General features: G+C 59.9%; 2 protein-coding genes across 4 annotated transcripts in view; one reads left to right on the forward strand and one right to left on the reverse strand.

Moving 5' to 3' along the window:
* MACROD1 (mono-ADP ribosylhydrolase 1) overlaps nucleotides 1-21454 on the reverse strand; it is a 150132-nt gene that overhangs the window by 33156 nt on the left and 95522 nt on the right.
* Nucleotides 1-21454, forward strand: part of FLRT1 (fibronectin leucine rich transmembrane protein 1) — an 81281-nt gene that overhangs the window by 456 nt on the left and 59371 nt on the right. The gene's annotated exons all lie outside the window — the stretch shown is intronic.

Genomic DNA, 21454 nt, shown 5'->3' on the forward strand with positions numbered 1-21454 from the left:
AGCCGCGTGAGTCACGGCTGGAGCGAGGTTTTATTTTTAAAACGACTTCAGGGGGGGCACGAGCAGCCTCCAACTTCCCTCCCTCTGCGGGCTGTGGACTGTCAACCCCGTGTGGGGTCGGGGGCCTGGGCGCTGCACCCGGGCGTGCAACGGGGTGGGGTGGCCAGGCTAGAGGCGGGGGCGGCGGGGCCCCTCCAAAGCTGGTTGCCGGCGCGGGCACAGCTCCTCCTCTCCGGGGCTGGAGACCCAGGGGCAGAAGGCTGGGGAGTGGTGTTGCCCAGCTGCAGGGAGCCTCGCTGATCAGAGCTCTCCGAGGTGGAGAAAGTTGTGGAGCAGGGATATCAGGGGGCTGCCCCAGGCTTCCCAAGCCTCGGGGCTGCCAGGCTCTCTGGGGTGTGTGGTTTTAAGAGACTACAGCCCAGCTGAGGTATGCCAGGCCCCTGCGGCCGAAGGCAGAGCCCTGATGGGAATAAATAAAGCTGGGGCTGGGGGCGGCGGGTGGGGATGGCTGGGTCCTTCCCTGCCCGGCCCCACCCCGGCCCCTGCATCCTCAGGAAGCACAGAGGCCAGCCCCCCTGCCCCCAGGTGGCTTAGGAACTGGGGAGAAGGCTGCCTGTGTGGGTGCACAGAGCCTCGCGGGAGGCAGCGTGCCCCTGGCAGAGGGATGTGGGCTGGGGCATACCCCTGTCTGCCCAGCAGCCGTGGACAGGGTGGCTACACTCAGAGCTCCAGGCTCAGGTTTCTGGAGTGAAAGCCAACTGCATCTCTTCCTGCCAGCCCCTGGAGGAGAGGCGCAAACATCACCTGTCAGCTGGTGCCGACTCCGTGGGCGACTGTTCAGGGCTTCCTCGGAGGTTTAAAATGGAAATGGCCTGAGCTGCCAGGGCCAGTGCCCAGGAGGGGATGCTGCCCAGCTGGGCAGGCAGCGAGGCGGCCCTGGTAGGTTTGAGGGGCAGGAGGAGCCAAGGGGCTGTCACGTCCCAGCTGAAGGGCCATGCATGGGCAGCTTTGGGAGTAGGGCAGGCAGGCCGACTGGAGTGTGTGTATGTGGGGGCAATACGTGAACACGCTGGCCCCATGATCCCACAGAGACACAGAGACCGGACATTTGCACACAAAGCCTCCCCAGAGCGAGTTCAAGGCAGGCACGCCCAGGGGCAGCCTCTTCCTCTAGACCATGCTCACAGCTCGCACCGTCCGTGTGCCCTTGCTTTACTACCTACGGCTTGCAGGTCCCTTCACCTCTCTGAGACTCAGTTTCCCCTGTTGGTGAATGAGGTCCACTGTCCTCTCCACCTGAGGCTTAGCTTGGCGGGGGATGGGACTACATTATAAAACGAAGGGAGTGGGACAGATGTCCTGCTCCTGAGCTGAAGAGGTCCCTGAGAACTGAGTGCACATGCAGAGGCTTCAGAGGGGTTGGGGGTCAGATTCCCCCCTGCCAGGGGGCTGTGGGTGGATTGCAGCCTGACGCTGATGGTCAGCGGCAATGGCACCCTCCCTGTGGCTTCTTCTCTAACATCCCTGGGAGGTGCACCTAGTTTGTTTTTAAGGAGGTGATAGGGAGGGGTGCTGCCACACTATCACATCACCTGCCACCAGGGCTCGAGGGGAGCACAACTCAGCTCTGTAGACTGGGGCCTGGTGGCTGTGTTGCCTGCTGGTGACCCCAGGCCTGTAGCCTCTGGGGACCCTGCTTTCTTGTCTGCATAGGAGGATACAGTGGTTGTCCCACTTCATGAGAATGGGGGGCACCCTAAGTACAGGAGCAAGGCACACAAGATGGGCAGGTTGTGTCTATACTAGCTTCCAAATTAGCAGAGAGATAGATGCGAGGTCCAGGTGGACCTGAAATGGTGGGTGTCAAGGGACGAAGAGGCAGGCCTGGAACCAGCTGACTGCCCATAGAGGCCTCGCGCAATGGCAGTTGTCAAGAAGCAGGTGCCCTGGTGCAGGGGAGGATGAGGCCCTTGAGGTTCACTGGGCACAGCCCTCTCTGCCCACTCAGCTGGGATAGAGGCATCGGGCAGAGGCAGGGAGGTAGAGAGTTTGGTGCCAGGTGGGGCATGCTTGGCAGGCTCTGGGCTAGGGGAAGAGACAGGTGGCTCAGGAGCGGCGGCAAGCAAGTAGGTGCCCTGCTCTGCAGTGTGGATGGCCCCACTCTGGGAGCTGGGACCCGTCGACAGCTACCTCCCTGATCGGCTAGGCTGCCCTGGAGTCAGGGCCCAGAAATGGGAGTCTGGCTGGTCGGCCCTTCCACCCAAGGGTCCTTGTGACTTGTGGTTCCTGGGAGGGTTTCTCTGCCTGGCCTGCTGACCTAGAGCAAGTGACTGGATCTTGTTGGGCTTCAAATATCCTCCTCGGGAAGGTCGAGTCACCTTGGGAGCCCCACTACGGGCTGCTGCATGTGAAGCTCCTAGCCCAGAGTTTATCTTAGCAATGTGGGGCTCTGGGGATCTCTACCCCTCATTTGTGAAGGGTTTCTTCTAGCCTTGGGGTAACAGGAGAGACTGACTTGGCCCCCACCCCCGCCACCAAAGCCCACTTCAGGTGGGATGTCCCCCATTTGCTGCCAGGGATGCCAGCTCCAGTGCCTGGCCCCAAGCAGCGGTGAGAATGTTCTAGGAGGGACGGGGTAAGGCTCAGGGGTTTTTGCCTTGAGGCCCTCACAGGATGAGGTGTGTGGGCTGTGAGCTGATGTATGGACCAGGAGGGTGGTGAGGGGTGTGGATGTGGCTGGAGGTCTTAAACACTTGCAGGCTGCCAGACTGGCTGGTGGGTGCTCACCATTAGGGGAGACTGCCGGGCCTATGGAACGGCGGGCCCAGCTGAGGCCTCTCGCCTGCTCATGCCCCGGATGCACAGCCCTCTGTGGATTTGGGGGGGGGGTTCCTCCCCCAGAACCACCTGGGTTGTTTTCCCCGAGACAAAGTTCAGGCCTCCCCTGGCTTGTGCATTCTGTCCTCTGCGGTGGGGCAGTCACCCTGGGAAGGCTGGGGTGGTGGGGAGCAGGCCGGATGGCCAGAGGGGAGAGGGGAAGGACAGTGTGACCCCAGGGTGCCCCTGCCAGGCTCTGCTTACCCCCAGCAGCCAGTTTGACATTCCCTGGCAGCAGCTGGAGCAGAGAGGGTTCCACAGAGAGGGGCTGCATTGTGCAGGCCTTGTTTGCCTGCGCAGCCGGTGGATGCCTGTTTACTGCCGCCTATGGGCCCCCAGAGCCCAGCTGCTCCCTGGGGTCAGCGGCTCTGCAGATGACGTCAGCATTTGGGGGCCTCAAGTCGCCTGTGGAAGTTGTTTGCTGGATTCGACACAGCCCTGGGTTTTAAACTCTCACCATTCACTTGCCTCCTGTCCTTGGAGCTGGGGAGCTGGAGAGCTGAGGAGCTGGGGAGCTGGGGCTGGCGGGAGGGGATGGAGGGGGCAGGCCGTGGGCATTACTGTGGCAGGTGGGGGCAAGGAGGTAACACCTCTGGCTCTTCTGTCTTTCCCTCTCTCCCTCCTTCCTTGCTTGTTCATTTGCTTGTTCGTTTGTTCATTCATTCATTTATTCGTGAGCTAGGTGTTGAGCACTGGTTATGGGCCAGGCACAGTGCTGGACTCTGGGGAAAAAAGAGGGAAACAAAACAACCCTGAGTCTTGCCCTCAGGCACCCTAGAGTTGGGAATAGGGGTCAGCCAGTAATCGGGAACTTTCCCTCCCACAGAGTAGGGGAGCCTGGACGCAGAGCGGGTGTTGGCCCCGCGAGGCTGGGTGTCAGAGAAGCCCGTTGGGGACTGGGGGTCGCAGAAGGAGGCGCCTGAGCCAATATGTGAAGTGGGGGAGAAGTCAATGAGGAAGAGCACAAGAACGATGGGCCTAGCAGACAGAGCGAAAAGGGGGGCTGTGTGTGTGCAGACCCCTTGGCAGGTGTGGGGAGCGTGGGGGGTATATGCAGCAGCCTCAGGCGTCTGGACCGTGGTCTGTCTCCCGGGGTCTCTGCTGGCCTGTCCACCTTTATCTCTCAGGACTCCTGGGTCTGCCTTGCAGACTGTCTGCCCAGTCCTGCTGCGCGGGTCCCTGTTTCCGAGAGCTGAGTATCCACCTGCGTGGGCAGGCTGACCCAGCATTTGGTGGGCTGGGAGGGAGAATATTTGGGCTTGTTTGTGATGGGACAGTGGCCCCTATGTAGACGGAGGGCTGCTAGTGCCAAAGGGGGTTCTTTAGAAACCGTCTCCTGGCTCTGAATGGGGCACCGGGCAGAGCAGGGGCGGGCTGGAGGAAGCTGGGACGGAGGCACCAGGACCCGGCTGTATGGGGCTCAGCTAACCACTAGGGGACACTGCCTCCCAGGCAGAGTGCAGGACCCAGGCATCCAACAGCGGGGTGGGGGTGGGGGCGCCAGGGGGACCTGGCTGGCAGGGAGGCAGCGGCTGGGCTGCTGGGGGGGGGGGCATGGCTTTGTACTTAATAATAAGCAAGATTAAAACTAGGGTTGCTGAGGCACTCGCCCTGGCTGTTCCCGTCTGTGTTCCTCCCAAGAAGCAGCTCTGTGGCCGTGTTTTTTTCACTCCCCTTTCCCTCCTTCTGCCTGAATTACTCGTTGGCACCAGATTACAACAGATTTAGCAAACTGTAAAAAAAAAAGAAAAAAGAAAGAAAGAGAGAGAGCGAGTGAGCGAGTGTGCTAGCTAGGAAGGGAGGAAAGAAAGGGGGGACTGGCTTCGGAGAGGAGCCGGCATTTATCTACAGAAGCAAATTACTCGTGTCTCGCCTGCCCCCCATTGCCCCTTCGATCACCATCCCTGGTGACGCCTGGGAAATGCTGCCCGGGAACATGTCCTTAAAAATGCCACTGGGTGCTGGTGCCAGGATGGGCTTTTCCTGGGGGTGGTCTTGCCTAGGGCTGCCTGGTGGAGGCATGGGAGCAGAGAGAAGAGCTGCGTTTTTAGGGGGCTGTAGGGGACACCTAGGGCTTCTTGGTGGAGGGGGCCCCAGGCCTGTTGGTCCCAAATGGTGGAATGGCTGGGGAGGAGGGGTCGGGGGCTGGATGCACAGCCAGGATGGCAGAGGGCAGGGATTGCGAGACTGTCTGGTTCACTGGTGCACCCCAGTGCCTGGCAGGGGGCCTTGGCACCTAGTATGTGCTAAGCGTAGTGTGGGGTCAATGACCAGGTGCATGAATGGTGAACCAGGACTGAGTGCCCCCATCAGGAGCTGGCATGGGTGGCAGCAGAGGGCCCGAGCTGGCAGCTGGGCCTCCCGAGATGAAAGCCACTGGACTGGGCTGGCCTCAAGGGACACACCCTCCTAGGTCCTGGCTCAGATGCTGACCAAGGTTCCCTGCAGACCCTGCCCAGCAGTTGCCTGCTGGCTTTCCTGGGATGACCTTGATTTCAATATACTCCTCTGTGGTCAGACTTGAGGGGCCCGATTCTGCTCAGGGAATCTGGCTGCTGGCGAGTCCCAGGATCCTGGGAGTTGGCAATGGGCCCGAGGATGCCTGTCCCAGTTAAGGCACAGGGTGGGCTTCAGTCAGCCACTGGGCTCCTGGACTGGGCTGGGCTGCCCCTGCCCTGAGTGGGGGACTTAGGCTCAGTGGGGTGCAGGCGGGTCTCACTCTCTCAGAGAAGCTGCTTGTGGTGGGCCAGGCCTGGAGCTGGCCAGAATGAGTTGTCCATGTCCCCGTCCTCCCAGGGCCACATCAGGACGGGAGAGAAATGTGCGCTGTGCTCACACCTCTCGATCACTCGAGCTTCCACACAGACTCTTGCACACACAGGCTCACACCTAAGCCTCCTAACCCACCTTCCCTTAACCAGGCAGAGTCAGGCCGTGAGGTGAATGAACTGCACATCCTACCCCTACGCCCAGGACATCTCTGCTAGAAGGCACGAGTGGCTGCGCCACCTGACCCAGGGCCCCTTCCTCTGCAGCCCCTGCCCCTCCTGCCCTCCAGACAGGGCTGTCTGTTGCCTTTGGTTTTTTCCCAGGCCCCTGTTAGGGCAGAGGCTGAGTGCAAAGGAACAAAACGCCGGAGTGACAGCCCCCTCCCAAGCTCTGTTCCACCTGAGGAGACTTGGAGAGCGTCATCGCTGTGACCTAACTTGCGGCCCCAGGGAGGGAGCCGAGTAATCAGGTGGGCGTTCGGCAGGGCCACTTGCTTGGAAGCAGCGGCGGAGCGAGTAGGGGGCTGGTCCAGTGCTGAGCACTGACCAGTGGGTACAGAGGGCTCCTCAGAGGGCAGTGGGCCTCGGAAGCCCTCCCCCCCTCCCAGAGGCTGCACCCCCTGTCGACTGCCCACCTGTCCAGGGAGACAGACCACACGTCCGCCCCTGTCCTGCCAGTCACAGTAGGGTTGTATGTGCTTCAGTGTCCCCACTACTGCTGGCCAAGGGGTTGGACCACAAGGCCCTGAAGGGCCCAGTCACACTGCGCTCGCGCTATGGAGACGGCCGGGCACCACCGGGCTGCAGCTTCTGGGCACTTCTGCCTGACCAGGTCTGCCTGACTCGTCTTCTTCCCACTGTGAGAGTAGGGAGACTGAGGCACAGAGTGGAGAAATGCCTTGCCCAGGGCCATGCAGAAGTCAGGACCCACCACGAGGCAGCTGGGCTGCGTGGAATCAAAGTGTGCGGTTCTGGAGTCTGGTGGACCTGGGTTTGAATCCAACCTCTGACACCAGCTGGGGGCCCCTGGATACCGCTTCCCTTGCTGTGCCTCAGTCTCCACCCCTGTGAAATTGGATGATGGAGTGCCCTTCAGGGTCTGTGTGAAGATGGCATGTGACAGTGTCCATGGAAGGGCTTCACAGGAACCTAGAGTGACCACACTGGGGCAGATGAGACAGGCCCCGTCAGGTCTAGGGCTCTGCCCCTGGGCTCTGTGCACCTCCAGGAGGGGCTGCACACACTAGCCTCCCACACTCGGGCCCCCCCATCTGGCAGGCAGGCTCTCAAGGCATTTGCTCAGCCTCTGACCGGCCCCTTACCGGGCAAAGGTCGGGTCTCATATGTCACCTTCTGCCCAGGCTGGGTCCTCTAGGGTGGGTGGGGTCAGGCAGGACCCCCTTGGGGATTTCTGGGTACCTCCTGTGTGCCAGGCCTCAGGGTGGAAGCCAGGCTTGGGACCAGTGGGATTCAATGCATCCCATGAGGGCAGCAGAGAGGCCATCATGGCTGCTTTTACCGAGCGTTTACTGTCTAGGCCACCTGTCACGGAGCCATGCTAAGGACTCTACCTGTGCAGGATCTCCCGAAGGCTTCACAATTCTTGTTTTACAGAAGGGAAAACAGGCACAGACAGATAAAGGGATGGACCAAGGTCGCATAGCTAGGACATAGCCTCTTATCCTGTTAGCCCCCCAACACATGACTGTGTGGGAGAGGGCGGTCATTGTCGTCCTAGCAGTAGGTGACACAGATTGCACTTGCTACGTGCCGTCGGTATTCACTGGATTAATCCCCACAGCAGGCCTCTGAGGTAGGCTCTATAATTATCCTGATTGTTCCCTAGGAAACTGAGACACAGGTGAAGTGACTTGGCCTAGGTCACACCGAGGAAGGGCAACCATTGAGTCAGATGTGGCCCAGTCCCATCTGGGTCTTTTTGCACGCTCTCACAGATGGAAAACTGAGGCGCAGAGGTGGTGGGTAACCCCAAGGCCTCCGGGGCCTGAGCTTTGTCTCTGAAGCTTCTCTGTCAACTGGGCCCCTCCCAGAGCTGGGGACCTGCCCAAGTCCGCCAGCTGTCACCTCCGGCCTCAGAGCCTAGGCCTCCTGGAGTGCCCTGCCCTGCCCTTCTGCCTGGCCTGCGTTCCCGGGCACCTGTGTGGGCACCTGCAGGCTGCCAACACATGACGTCATGCAGCACGCGTGGGGTGGGAGGAGCTAGGCAAGGGCTCTGAGAAGAGGGGCCTTCCGAGCCCTGGAGGAAGGTGGGTGGGGGCTTCCTGGAGGGGTCAGCCCCAGGCAGGGCAGGTGCGATGAGCCTGGCCTACATGGGCACTTCGTCCCTCCGCCACCCCCACCGCTTCTCTCCAGGCCCAGTGGTCGTGACGTTGGCAGGTGGCCCAGCTGGGCCTCGTGGCCCCGGTGCTCCCAGGAGGAGCCAGGCTGTGCGGGGGCCCAGGAGGGCGCGAGCGGCCCGTGGTCACGGAGCAATCTCCATTAGGCCCGTGAGCGAGTGGCTGCAGCTCCTGGAATCCTATTAAAAGCTTTTTCATTGTTCCCTGCGATATGCTCCGCTCCGCCGGGACCTGGGCATGTTGATAATTTATTTGTGGAAGGGAAAGGGGGCGAAGAGCACAGGAGAGAGGAGGAAATGTCATTATTTACTCAGCCGCTTTCTGCGGCGTGGGCTCTTCCGTGGGGCAGCTTGGGTGGGGGTGCACCCTCCCTCCCCAGTTCAGGGCGGGGGAGGTGGGTAAAGGCCTGTGAGGGTGCGACTGGGGTGGCTGGGCCCGGGGCCGGGGGAGGGCTTGGGGAGGTGAAGGCTGCGTCCTCCGGGGACTGGTAGAGGTTCTGAGAATCCAAGACCCTAGACCCAGACCTGCCACGGAGGGGGTACCCCCCAAGCTTTGTTGATTGCCAGACTCTGGTGTGGATGGTGTGCATGTGGCTGAAGCCTCCTGCAGCTGACTTTGGCCCAGGTGGGAGGCAGTGGCAACTTTGCTGGCTCCTGAGGGGGCAGAGTTGAGAGATGGCCTCTGGGGTCTGCAGACTGGGAGGGGGGGCGGGTCGCCAGAAAGGAGCAGCTGAGAGACCCCACGTCACCCATGTGGGCCAGCTGTGTGGCTGCACAAGTCCCAGCACCCCTGGATGCCATGAAACAGGAAGTGGCCTTGGCCTCCTAAGGCGCTGGGGAGCAACGATGGCAGCTCCTGAGGACCATGAGCGCATGCTTTATGTTGAATGCTTCCTGGACGGCGTCCCAATCCTCACCTCATAAGGAAACTGAGGCACAGAGGATCCCAGTCACACAGCCCAGCCTCTCTTAGCAGTGTTACTGCCTCTAGGCAGGCCCCACGGAGACCTGGCTTCCTGGCTTCCCAGTGGCCCCCTTCCAAGGTGAGGAAGGCCAGAGAAGTCTTCCTCAGGGGTCCCCTCTCTGCATTGTCCAACTTAATCATCACAGCAGCACTGTGGGGCTCAGGCGTCCTTAACTGCCCCCCCTTTTACAGATGAGGAGATAGGCTCAGAGAGGTGACTTCATTTGCACAAAGGTGGGGCAGAGTGGGATTTGAACCCAGGCTGGCTCTGGGCTCTCAAAGGTTCTCCTGTGCTGGGTGCCAGTCTGCCCGGGGGTGGGCAGCCCCTCCATGCCTCAGGATCCCCAGGCAGGGCTGGCTTTGGGACTAGGACCCCACAGAGGGTCAGGTCCTGGGTGGCTGTGCTTGGCCCGAGTCCCTGTCATGCACCCTCCTGGCTGGCTGGCTCTCTAACCTGCAGTGATGGGAAAGATGGGCTGCTGGGCCTCCCCCATCCCGGCCTGTCTAGCACACATACTGCCAGATGTTTAAAGAGCTCATACTTAATCAAACCTCTAGCTTGGAGATCATCATTGGCTTTTTCTTTCCTGAGAAATGGAGTCTAAAGCCCTTGGCTGGGCATTTCAGGCTTTCTCAGCTTGGTCCCAGTTGGCCTACCCGCCTTTCTTCCAGTCTCTCCCCCATTAGGCCCGTGGATGATGTGGCTCACCCCTTTGCTGTTCTTGTGTGGGTAAGGCCACCCTCACTCCCCACATTGGACGAATGCTGCCTGCCTCATCAAGCCCTCCCTGACTGGCCTGAGGAACCAGCTCTTCCTGCCTCCCATCCCCCCAGCACTTGGCAGGCCTCCTTTGTGATGGTTTACACGTCTGCCCCACCTCCACCCACTTTTATTCCTCCTCCTTTCCTTCCCCAGACCCTAGGAGGTGCTGCTTCTGGTATTCATTCATTTATCCAACCAAGGCTTCCCAAACCAGAGGCAAGTTGATAAATGGCTTTCTCTTTATAGCAACCCTGAAAAGGGGCATTAGCCCACTTTATTAAGGAGAAACCCAAGACTTGGGGAGGTTCGGCCACCAGGCTGAGGTGCCCCCCTAGGTCAGGGGCTGAGCAGCGATGGGATAGTAGTCTGGCTGGCACCCCCTGAGCCCTCACCACCCTTCTGGCACCGAGTAGAGCATTAAACATCAGTCCTGTTTGATTCACATTCACACAGATGCTGGGGGTCAAGGGTCGGGGGTCGGGATGGTGGATGTGCTTGGAGGCTCCGTTTTTACAGACAAGTAGACTGAGGCCAAGAGAGGGCACAGGGAGGCATAGCCCCAGCCCTGCAGTGGTGGGTGTTGGGGATCCCTGGGTCGGGGAGATGGGGGCTTTCCCGTGTTCCACATGCAAGGCCTGGACTATCCCTTTGGAGCAGGGAGCGGGGCAGCCCTGTACCCCAAAACCCCACCTGGCTCTCTGGCCTGCAGCCTGCTCTGGCCAGAGACCTCCCCATGAGAGGCTGGGGAGGCTGTGTGCCCACAGCAGGGAGTGGGGTGAGGGCCCTGCCCCCACAGCAGCTGCCGGCCTGGCAGGGTGGCCTCACAGACAGAGCTTATGAGAGCCAGGCCTTCAAGGAGAGCTCAGCTCCCCGCCGGCAGCTGCTCAAAGGCCTCATTGTGGCAGGAGGGCCCTTCACGGGCAGCTGCCCCCGCTGTGGGCACAGACAGAGCCCAGCCTTTGTGCCAGCGGGCTGCCCCTGCTCTGACCCGGGGTCATCAGGACAGAGGCTCTTGTCTGCAGGAGGCTGGGGACCTCCCTGGGGTGAGGGCTGCCCTGGACCCATGGAGGGCCTAGGATGGGTGTGGTCTGTCCCCAGAAGCCCCCCTCCCAGCTCAGAGATCTGATCATGGAGGGGGCCCGCCCCTGGCCTGAGTCAGGCTTGTTTGGGGAGGGGGTGTGGAAGCTGGACAGTTAGCAATAAACACAGTGCCCACAAGGACTGCTGTCATTCGTGGAGCTCCTCATGTGTCTGCTGGTAGGCACTTGCATGTGTTGCCTCATCGATTCCTCAAGGCAGCCCTACAGGTTTTGCACAATTATTTGTCCCATTTCACAGATGACAAAACTGAGGCTCTAGGGGGTTAAGACACCATTTCATGTCACATAACTCAAAGGGGAGCACAGGGTCCCACTCTGGAGCCTGTTTGTAAGCCTCAGGTACCGCCATCCCCACCGGGTACCTGAATAACTATCTGCCCTGGCCCCGCAGGGCTCCAACTGCCTTGCTTGATCTGCACTGAAGTCCAGTATGAGGGAGGCCCTGTCACCCCAGTTTGGAGCCAAGGAAACTGATGCCCTGAGAGATGGTGAGGGGGCCTGGCCAGGGTAGTATTGGGCAGACTGTGTCTCACATACAGCTTCCCTGCCTGGTCCTTACCTTTCAGGACAGCTGAGATGGTTGCCTGCACTTTGTAGATGAGGCACAAAAACCCCAGCAGGGGTGGTGGTGGGGGACCTTGGAGGAAGTGATGGACTCCCAGGAAGAGGGGCTGAGCCTCTCTGGTAGTCACCGGTAGGTGACTGAGCCCTCTGGTAGTCGGTACCTACCGGTAGGTAGCTGAGCCCTCTGGTAGTCACCGGTAGAAGGAGCCTCAGAGACCACTGGGCTATACTCCCATTGTGCAGTCAGGGAGTCTGAGGCACAGAATAGGGAAGGGGGTCTGGCCCAAGCCCCACAACCTTGGGGACTGAACACAGGCCTGCCAGCTATGCTGTTCACCGGGGTACCACCCACTCATCCTGGATGGGGAGGGGGAACACCAGCAAAGTGAGTGCTTGCCGTGTGCCAGGCCCAGTACGAAGCATTTCCCTGCATTAGTGGCTGATGCCTGTAACGACCCTATAAAGGGGGCACCATTATTATCTCTGTGATACTAAAGAAACTGAGGCATCTGTCCCCAGGCAAACTCCTGAGGTCAGAATCCCTGAGCAGTTGGGTCTCCTAGCTCAGCTGCTTTAACCAGCCCTTCCCTCCTCCGCAGGATCCTGACCCCTGGTACAGACATCCTTATGGCTCAGGGTTGGAGGTGCTTGCTCTGAGGGAGGGATGGGGGCTTGGGCTGGGGCCAGGAAGCAGCTCAGTGACCTTCTGCAGGGCAGGTGCAAACCAGCTGCTGAGCTTGCCTTCTCATTCCGAGCTGGAGCCATTTCTCCATCTGTGAAATGGGTGCCCATTCTGTCCAGCGCCTTCCTAGGAGAACCACAGGTGAAGCCCTATCTGCAGATCCCTGTATTGCTGGGGCAGGGCTGGGCTGGACCCCCGCCCTCCCAGCCCGGCCCTTTGGTTCTCCCCCAAATATTCTATTTATTTATTTTACAGAGAGAGCAAGAGAGCACATGCGAGGAGGGGGAGGGGAAGAGGCAGAGGGAGGAGAGACAGAGAACCCCAGGTGGACTCCATGCTGATCCGATGACCCCGAGATCACGACCTGACCCGAAACTGAGAGGTGGATGCTCAATCCACTGAGCCACCCAGGCGCCCCTCCCAGCTCTGCCCTTGAAAGGATATGTCTCAGATCCAAACCCCACAGCCCCAGGGAGGTCAGTCCTCCCTCAGAGCCTGATGGCCTGGGGATCGCTCACGGCCAGCCCAGGCCTGGATGCTGGATTAGAAATAATTAATGCTATTAATATTCATAACAAGCGGTCTGGTGAAATGATGAGGGTGATGATCTGCTCTTCCCCTGGGCTCTCTCCCGTGGACAGGAAATCAGGCCCTCCCTTAGGCCCTCGGGCCACAGTGCCTCCTGTCCAGGGCGGAGGTGACCCCTGCAGGGAAGGCAGGTGTCAGGCTCCCGGCCTCTCCTCAACATCGACAGTTCCCTCCCTGGACCCTCACAGCAGCTTGGGGTATGGGCGGGAGCTGCTTGCTTCGTATCAGCAGGATGCATCGGAGGCCTGGAGATATTAAACGGCTCTCCAAAGGCTCGGTCCCAGGGCCTGACCCCGAGTCCAGGGCTGTCCCTACTTGCCCTTCTGGAAATGTGCAGTCTGCCCCAGGGCGTCTGGGCAAGGCCAGCGATGCGGCCTGCCGGCTACCCCCGGGGTGTCCGCTGGCCCTGTGGGCAGAGCCTGGTGCAGCCGTTGGTAGGACACAGTGCAGATCTAGCCTGATGGCCTGGACTCCAGTCCTGGCTCCACTGCCTCCTGACCTCATGGCTGTGGCCGCGTCCCTGGCTGCACTGCGCCCCTCCGTGCCTCAGCTCCCACAGGTTACCCTCCCCAGGGCTGCGTGCAGGCCTGGTGCAGGGAGAGCCACGCAGCAGCCGGTCAGCATCTCCTAGCCAACACGCACTGTCGGAGCACAGTCCTTCCTGAGCCGCACGGTCAAGCCCGCACGCACACCCGAGGATTCTGATGCGGGAAGGACAGACGGGTTTGCGTGGCCCAGGATAGAGTGGGGCTGAGCTGTGGCTCGGTGTGCAGACGGCCTACTGGCTCTGGGCCAGGTCCCAGGCAGGGTTCTGATGCGTCAGAGGACCCCAAGGGCCCTGAGAGCCCACACCAGCACAGACGGGGCACCTAAGGGGGCGATGGTGTGGGGCCGTGGGTCTGTGAGCCCGGGAGGAGTTGGGCTGGTGGGGTGGGGGCCCCTGGTGGCTTGGCCTGACACCGTAGGTGGTAACAGCCATGCAGCAACCCCTCCCTCCCCAGGGCCTGGTGCTGATTGAGTCTCATGATGACAGGGCGGGGGCACCCTCACTGGAACCTCACTCCTGGCTCCCAGGCGGCAGCAGAGCTGTCGGCGAGCAGGCTAACAGCTGTTTGTGTGGAGACTAAATCTGTCTGGTCTGACAGCCGCCACCACTGCAGTTTCCAGCGTGGGAGAGGGCCATGAGTTGACAGCAGCTGTGTCCACCAGCCCTGGGCTGGCCCCTCACGTGGGCTGGGCTAGGGCTCTGGGATTCCCCCCACTCCTCACTCCTCCCAACACCTCTGTATTCCCGTGGCATCTGGTCTCACCCCCCTGCCTGCCTGCCCGCTAAGGACACCAGGGCCTGACTGAGCTCCTCTGGATCCCAGAGGCCACCCTCAGTCTGTCTGGGGTCCTGTCTTTCTTCTCTTGGGGTTTTGAGGGGCCGTGAGCGAATGCTCTGAGGCTACTTGGTCCCTGGGCCCTGTGTCACGGGTTTATGACATTCCCGCTCAGGTGGGAGGTTGTCAAGGTCAAAGGTGTGGGCTGCTCATGAACTTGGTTGGTGTCCTGGGGAGTGTGTGGGGTAGAGGAGGGCCGGGTCCCCCATACCACAACAAATTCCTTCCTTGAAAGATGCCTCAGAACAAGCCACCCAGAGCTTCAGTTCTAAAGTAGGGATGCTCGGTTCCAAATGAAGGGTGACAGGAAGCTCAAATGAATATTGTCTGGAAGAACACCTTCGCGAGCTGTGAGGAGTTGTGAGAATTATTTTCCTGTCGCTGTGGGGAAGGTTTGAAGCATTGACAGGGGCTGGCAGGATGGGCGGGACCAGAGTGGCACACAAGCCTATACTCCAAACACTCCAGGGACTGCCCTGGACAGACATGGCTAATCAATCCCAGCACTCTCTCCTGCTAAGCCGAAACCTGGGGAAGGCCTGCCTGGGAGGGGAAGCTGCCAGGCCCCCCCCGGCAGGTGTTCTGCATATGAGGACAAGGGCTCAGAAGGGCAAAGCACCTTGCCACGGCCACCTAGCCTCCAGAGGTGGAAGTGGGATTCTTTTTTTGAAGATTTTTAATTTGAGAGAGAGAGACCACAAGAATGGGGGGAGGCGGAGGGAGAATCTGAAGCACGCTCCATGAGTAGAGCCTGAGATGAGACTTGACCCCGTGACCCTGAGATCATGACCTGATCTGGAATCAAGAGTGGATGGACCCTTAACCAGCTGAGCCACCCAGGTGCCTCATAGAGGTGGAGGTGGGATTTAAACTCTCTTCTGAATCTAGTGCTTTTGGGCTCGCGGAAGCTTGCAGTTCAGGGGGCTCCTTGCCTGGGTGGTGCACTGCCGCAGAGCCAGTAGTGCCCCCTGCTGGGGCCCTCCCCGTTCCCCACGTTCCCCACGGGACAGGCGCAGCGTGGCCAGGCTCGGCCTCCTTACCATGCCATTCCTCCCTCCTGGCCTGTTAACCTTTATCAGTGGCAACCTGCCTATGCCTGGTTTAATTATGGCTGCTGTATTCTAGGCTTTTAACTGTAGCCAAGCGGTGCACCTGACTGAGGGGCATGTGGGCTGGGGAGAGGGTCTGCAGTCACCAGCATGGGCTGGGCTGGGCTGGGCTGAGGGCCCTTGGATGGGCATGCTGATGGCAGGTGGGCAGGGGGAGGTGTGGGGCTCCCCTCTTTGGCTCCAGGGCTGCCTCCACATAGCCTCGTGCCTCTTTAGGAGGTAGTTCTGCTGGCTTCCAGGTTACCCTTTTAATTAAGCCAATTAATTAGTGCCTTTAATGAAGCAGATTAACCAGGCCGGGCTCTGCAAACGGAGCTGCCGCAGCCCACGGGTTTCCTGCAGGTTGGGATTTGGAGATGGCTGTCCAAGGGGGCTGGGCCAGGATGTCTGCATCTCCCATGGGAGGAGGACCCCAGGACTCCTTGGCTCTGCACAGCCACCTGCCCCGGGGGCAAATGTGGACCGAGACTTAGAGAAGGGAAGTAGTCTACTACTCAGGGCCACCCAGAGCTAGTAGCAGGGCTCAACGGTGAGGCTGCATCCCCGGTTCCCTCCACGCCATCCTGCCTGCCACCTCTGTGACCTGGCGTTGGTTTCTTTACCAGGTGTTTCCTATGTGCTAGGCACCGTGCTGAACGCTATGCTGGATGATGCCACTGGCTTGTCTTCCAGCCCAGTTCAGGAAGGCAGGCCCGGCCTCGGGTGGCAGGAGGCATCCCAGGCTGCTCCCACCAGGCAGGAAGAGAGGTGTGCTAACCAGAGCCAGAAGGAAAGACTCAGAGAGGACCTATGAAAAGAGGCCAAGGAGGCTCCCAGCTCCCTGGAGACGTCTTTATGAGACAGGGACCCACGGAGGTCCCGGAGAGGGTGAGGCTGCCTTAAACACACTTCTGCCCTCGGTGTGCCTAGCAGAGCACGCGGGAGTGAGGAGGGCCTCCCTGGGGCCAGAGGACAGACGGCAGCCTTCTCCAGGATGGCTGGGCCTCGCAGAGATAGTTGGCTTGGCCTCGACAGGAGAGAGCAAGGACTGTCAACAAGTTTCCAAAGGCAGGCAGTAGCTGCCTCCCCAGGAGACCTGAGCGGAGTGCCTGCGAGACACCACTCTGTGAGCCATGGTGGCTCCGCCAGCAGATCTCAACACAGTGGGTGCTCTCCTCAGGATGCCCTCACCCTTTATCTCTCATCTCAGGCACTTTCCTGCACCCTTGCCTCCTCATCTTCCAAATGGGTGAGATCCACCCTGTCTCTCACTTCTCAGACCACAGAAATCCCCCTCCATCTGGCTGTCTAACCCATAAACTTTCTTGCCCTGGGCCTCCGTGTCCCCCCTCCTGTCGAGGAATCCTTCCTTTGTCACTCATCCTGTCTTCTGGAGGTGCTTTCCCAACAGCTCTTAAGGACATTCTAGCTTTTCTTTCTAGCTTTTCTTTCAAAAGCCACCCCCCAGGGCCTCTCCTTTCCCCTCCACTGTCTTCCACTCCTCCCCTTCACATTTATTTTTTTTAATTTTTAATTTTTATTTATTTATGATAGTCACACACACACACACACACACACACACAGAGGCAGAGACATAGGCAGAGGGAGAAGCAGGCTCCATGCACCGGGAGCCCGACGTGGGAGCCCGATGTGGGATTTGATCCTGGGTCTCCAGGATCGCGCCTGCCTTTAGCGCCACCCAGGGATCCCTCCCCTTCACATTTAAATTTCTCTCACCTGTCATTGCCCAACCCACTGCAGACTGGCCCCCACCCACCTTTGCCTTCCTTTTCTTTGCTGACACACTGCCTCCTCCAGGAAGCCTTCACTGCTTCCCCAGCCTGAGCCAGAAGCTGACCCTCATCACAGCCAACCAATGTGTCCTGAGAGCAGTCCTGGACCTTAGTGGGTCTCTGAATCCACTGTGCCCGCCACAGGGCCTGGCACAAAGCCCAGGCTGGACGAGGCGCTCCCCTGGGGCCAGAGCGGGGGCGGGGGTGGTGAGGAGCAGCTGGTTGCTTTGCTTCTGTTTTACCTTGAGGGGGGCACTGTAGGGTAGGCGGAAGATAGGAATGGGAACAACAAACGCCACTGTCAAACTCAGAGACACTTCTTTAAATACCAGCTGGAAGCAAACCAGTTTCTGGGTGGGTGGAGCTACCCTTCATTAGCAGGAACCGTGGGAGACAGGCGCTTCACAGGGGCCAAGGGGGGATGGCACAGGGAGTCTGGGGGTGGGAGCAGGCCGCTTGGGGTCTTCTTGTCCCCCTCCTAGATGGCTCCCCTCCCCCTCCCATAGCGCCAGGGAGGAGCGGGGAGCATCTCACCTGTGTCCTCTCCCCGCACAGAGCACGATGTGACATTCTCTACATAGTGCGGCTCCTGAGCAGTGTGCTCTGGGGAGGCAGGAACCTCATCTCCCTTCTGTTCCCCCGGGCCTGGCACATTAGATAAGCAAGAAATATCTATGGATGCCTGGATGGCTGATGGGCTGTGGGGTGGAATGCCAGGTGTATGCCCCACTCCTCTGCACTGCCTTGGTTTCTCCTCTGTACAGAAGGCACTGTATCCCTCTGGATACAGTTCTTCTGACTAGGCCTGGCTTGTGATTGTGGGTGTGCCCTTGTCCCTCTGGACTGCTGGGACAGCCAGAGTCTCCTGATGACAGCCACGTGGGGAGGGCACTCAGGGAACTCACGTGAGTGACAGGCCCCCGAGATACCTTGTCAGTCCTCTGGGCCTCAGGCTTCCCATCCACAAAATGGGAGCAGCTTATCCTTGCTGGCAGGAGGGTATATTAAGGCAGGAAGGAGAGGAAAGGGGGCTCGGGAGGTTACTATGATCTTCCCTTTCCCCCCATACGGAGCCAAGGCAGTTGGGACCAGAGCCCACTTTGCTATCAGTCTTCCGGGCCATCTAGGCCTGGCCGCCTTCCCGGAGGAGCGGTGGCAAGGCACAGCCACTCCCACACTCCCAACCCTCCCCCAGCCCCCCCCAGGCTCTGCTTCAGTGCCAGAAGGAACAGGCCCTCCCTCCTGGTGGAAATTCACACCCACAGCCTAGCCAAGCCGTCTGCAGGGAGGAGGGGTGAGGAAAGGGGAGCAGCTGTGGGAACAGGAGGCTTCACCAGAGTGGACAGAGATGGGGCCCATCTGTAAGTGACAGCCGACAGACAGCTGGCGGTGGGGGGGTGGCGCTCAGGTGGGCCACCAGCCCCACCGCAGCCCAGCCAGTCTGTAAGGGCTGGGGGGCTGGGGTAGTGAGCACTGGGTCTGGGTGGCGGCGGGCCGGGCTGCTTGTCGCACAAGTGCAGAGCTCACGGGTTGGGAGGGTAAGGCTCCCCAGGGGCCCTGCCCACCAGTAGTGCCCGCTAGGGATAGCTGAGAACCCAGGGCGGGTGCTAAGCCAGTCTTGGGGTCTCCATGATGTGGGCAGGGGTGGTATGAACCCCCAGCTGAGGCCTGAGGCACAGGTGAGGGGCCTGTCCCACCACCCTGGGAAGAACACTGGCCTGTCTTAGAAATCACATCTGTACTCCCCAAGGCTCTAGGCCTGGGGCTGGTCTACACCCCAAGCTCACTGCCACAAAGACAGCCCCCTCTCTTCCTCCCTGGTATCCCTGGCCAGCCCAAGGCCTGCTCTGGCCTTCCTTTTGGCCTCTGTTTCCCCAAGAAGCCTCTCCTTGCAGGCCAGTCCTCTGTACACCTGTTACCACTACACATGGCTTTCAGGAGGCTCATCTGGTTCCTTAGCACCTGGTGGCCCTGGTGGCTGGATTTAGAGGAGGGGACAGCCCACTGCTGGCTCTTCCCAGTTTCCCCCCACCTGTGGACCGAGAGCAGGTGGGTTCCTGTATTTAAACCAGAGAAATGGCAGGATTCCTTCTCTGCCTTGTCCACGTAAGCAGTATCACCCGCTGAGGGTGGAGTGAGAACCTCATGGGCAGTGACCACTCAGGGCCAGCCTCGAGGACAGAGAGGAGTCAGAGAGACCTAGTCCTGGCCTTCAGGAAGCTCCCAGTTAGCAAGGAGACCTGATGCAGAGCCAAGCCAGTGTTCGCCAGGGCCAAACAGGCCATTATGGCCCTTTTTCAGATGAAGAGGGGGCAGATGGGCTGACATCTTCAGGCTATCTGACTGGACCTTAAGATGGGGCCTTGACTCCAGGGCATCCTCTCTGCCTGCTGGAAGGGGGTCTCCAAACAGGAAGACTGTGGCTGCCATAAGGGTGTGCTGGGGGAGGGACAGTCACTCCACAGCACCTGTCACCGCTCCTGCCACAGTAGAGGGCCAGGTCAGGAGAGGGGGCTGTGTGCAGGGACCCCTCAACATGTCTGCAGAGCAGAGGGAGACCTTCCCAGAAAGCGGGGCCTGACAAGACCTGAATGCTGGAGACTTGTGGAAGGAGGAAGAAGGGAGAGGAAGGGAATGGGCATTTACTGAGCACGAGGTTCATGAGCCCATTGAATTCCCATGACCCTTGAGCAGACGGCTGTACCTCTGCTTTATAGATGGGGAAATGGAGGCATGGATTTGAACTCAGGTGGGTTCAATCCCAAAGCCAGTTATTCTTGCCCGGTGCCACTCCTGGGCTGTGGCTGCCCAGACAGCTCTGCCCCATGCATCCCAGTCTCTGGTCCCGAAGGGCAGCCCAGCCCCACCCTGGGCTCAGCCCTTCTGGGATGGCCTTCCTCTCTTGGGTCTCTGAGCCACAGCTCAGAGATCTGCTAATATCTGGCTGTGTTATGTACAATTGCAAACCCATTATAGTCCTATTTCCCTAATCTATGACACCTTATCACGGCCCCCAGTGGCACTGTGTTTCTGAGCATTGTCCACCCACAGAATTATTAATCCTCTCATTTGGTGGCTGGTAGAGGGGGTGGAGCAGCAGACCAGGGTGACCTGTACCTCTCGCCCTGAGGGAGCCGTGGGACGGGGCAGCTGGAGACCCCTGCCAGCCTGTGTGCTCCTCACTGCTCATCTCAGCTCCCTGAAGGGATACTTAGAACAGACAGCCCTGCCCAGGGCTCGGCCTGGACAGTCGTCTTTGGGAGAGGAGGACCTAGCAGCTACTCCTGTGTGTGCTGGGCCTGGCTGGGGGGGCGCCTGCAACTGCACACCTGAATTCGGGAGTATCGGGGTAGGCCTCTCTCTGGGTAGCCACCTCCTGCCTTCTGGAAGGGGCAGCAGATGCCCCAGGCCCAGAGATGCTCTGAGGACACTGGGGAGGGGGCAGCAGTAGAGCCGGCAGCTGCTGAGTGCAGCGGGCACGGCCCCATAATTGGGCAGCCTGTTCCCAGATAAGACTGATGACACTGAACAGCTTCCCGCTCCACATGGGCTGCGGCCGCTCATTTCCTGCTCCCTCGGCCAGCAATGCCAATTACCTCGCCTCCTGCTTGCCAACGGCGGCTTCTGGGGTGGCCAGACGATTCCTCTGTCATCGGTGGGGCCTGGATCCTCTCTGGAGGGTGGGAGGGTGTGGACAGGGCAGCGGCAGGGTGAGTGAGCCCAGTGATGGGCACCTCCCCACTTCGCACTGGGCATGGCTGGAGGTAGGGGTGTGACACAAGGACCCAAGCCACCTTGGGAAGGCCACATGTTCTTTCCTGTCCCCAACCTCAGAACAGATTCCTGCTGCCGGGCTGATGAACTGGCAAGTGGGTGTATGAACAGTACAGACACCCCTGATTTGCCAGCTGCCTTTCTCAGCCTTGTCCTCTGCTACCCCATATGACACCCTGGACAAGTCTCGGAGCCCTCAGGGACCCCCTGCCTCATCTGTAAACCGGGGTGGTGGGGCTGTGCCCTCGTGGCAGGGATAGGAGGACCGGCTGGGACCTCAGAGTGAGCAGTTGGCCCAGCGTAGAGGACGCACTCCTCCTTTTGTGCCAGCACTCAAATTCTGCTCATTGGATGAGGACAGGCACCCATTTAGCACTAGGGAAACTGAGGCTCACACAGGGGTTTGGCTAGTGCTGGAAGGAAGAAACAGCCCCTGGCTCTAATTCATTGCAACCGCAGAGGACAGACTTGGGAGAAGGGGCCGGCTGCCTGAAGGGCAGATGTTGGCTCCAGAGTCCCATCACCCCGTGGGGGAGGGGGAGAAGCACGTTTGAGATGGGGAAGAGGGAGGAGGGAAGGTGCAGGTTCCTGCTCCACTAAGGTGGCTCTGTCCAGCCCCTGACCTGGAAGAGGGAGCACCTATCTCAACAGGAGTGCAGCAGGGCAGCAGCTACCTCGCTCTCTGCAGGGTGGTGGGAGGAGGTGCCCTCCAAGGTGTTAAGTCCGACAAGGAAGGTGGGTTCGGCTGCTCTGAG

The sequence above is a fragment of the Canis lupus genome, chromosome 21 (assembly GCF_048164855.1).
Source record: "Canis lupus baileyi chromosome 21, mCanLup2.hap1, whole genome shotgun sequence".
Taxonomy (NCBI): Eukaryota; Metazoa; Chordata; class Mammalia; order Carnivora; family Canidae; genus Canis; species Canis lupus.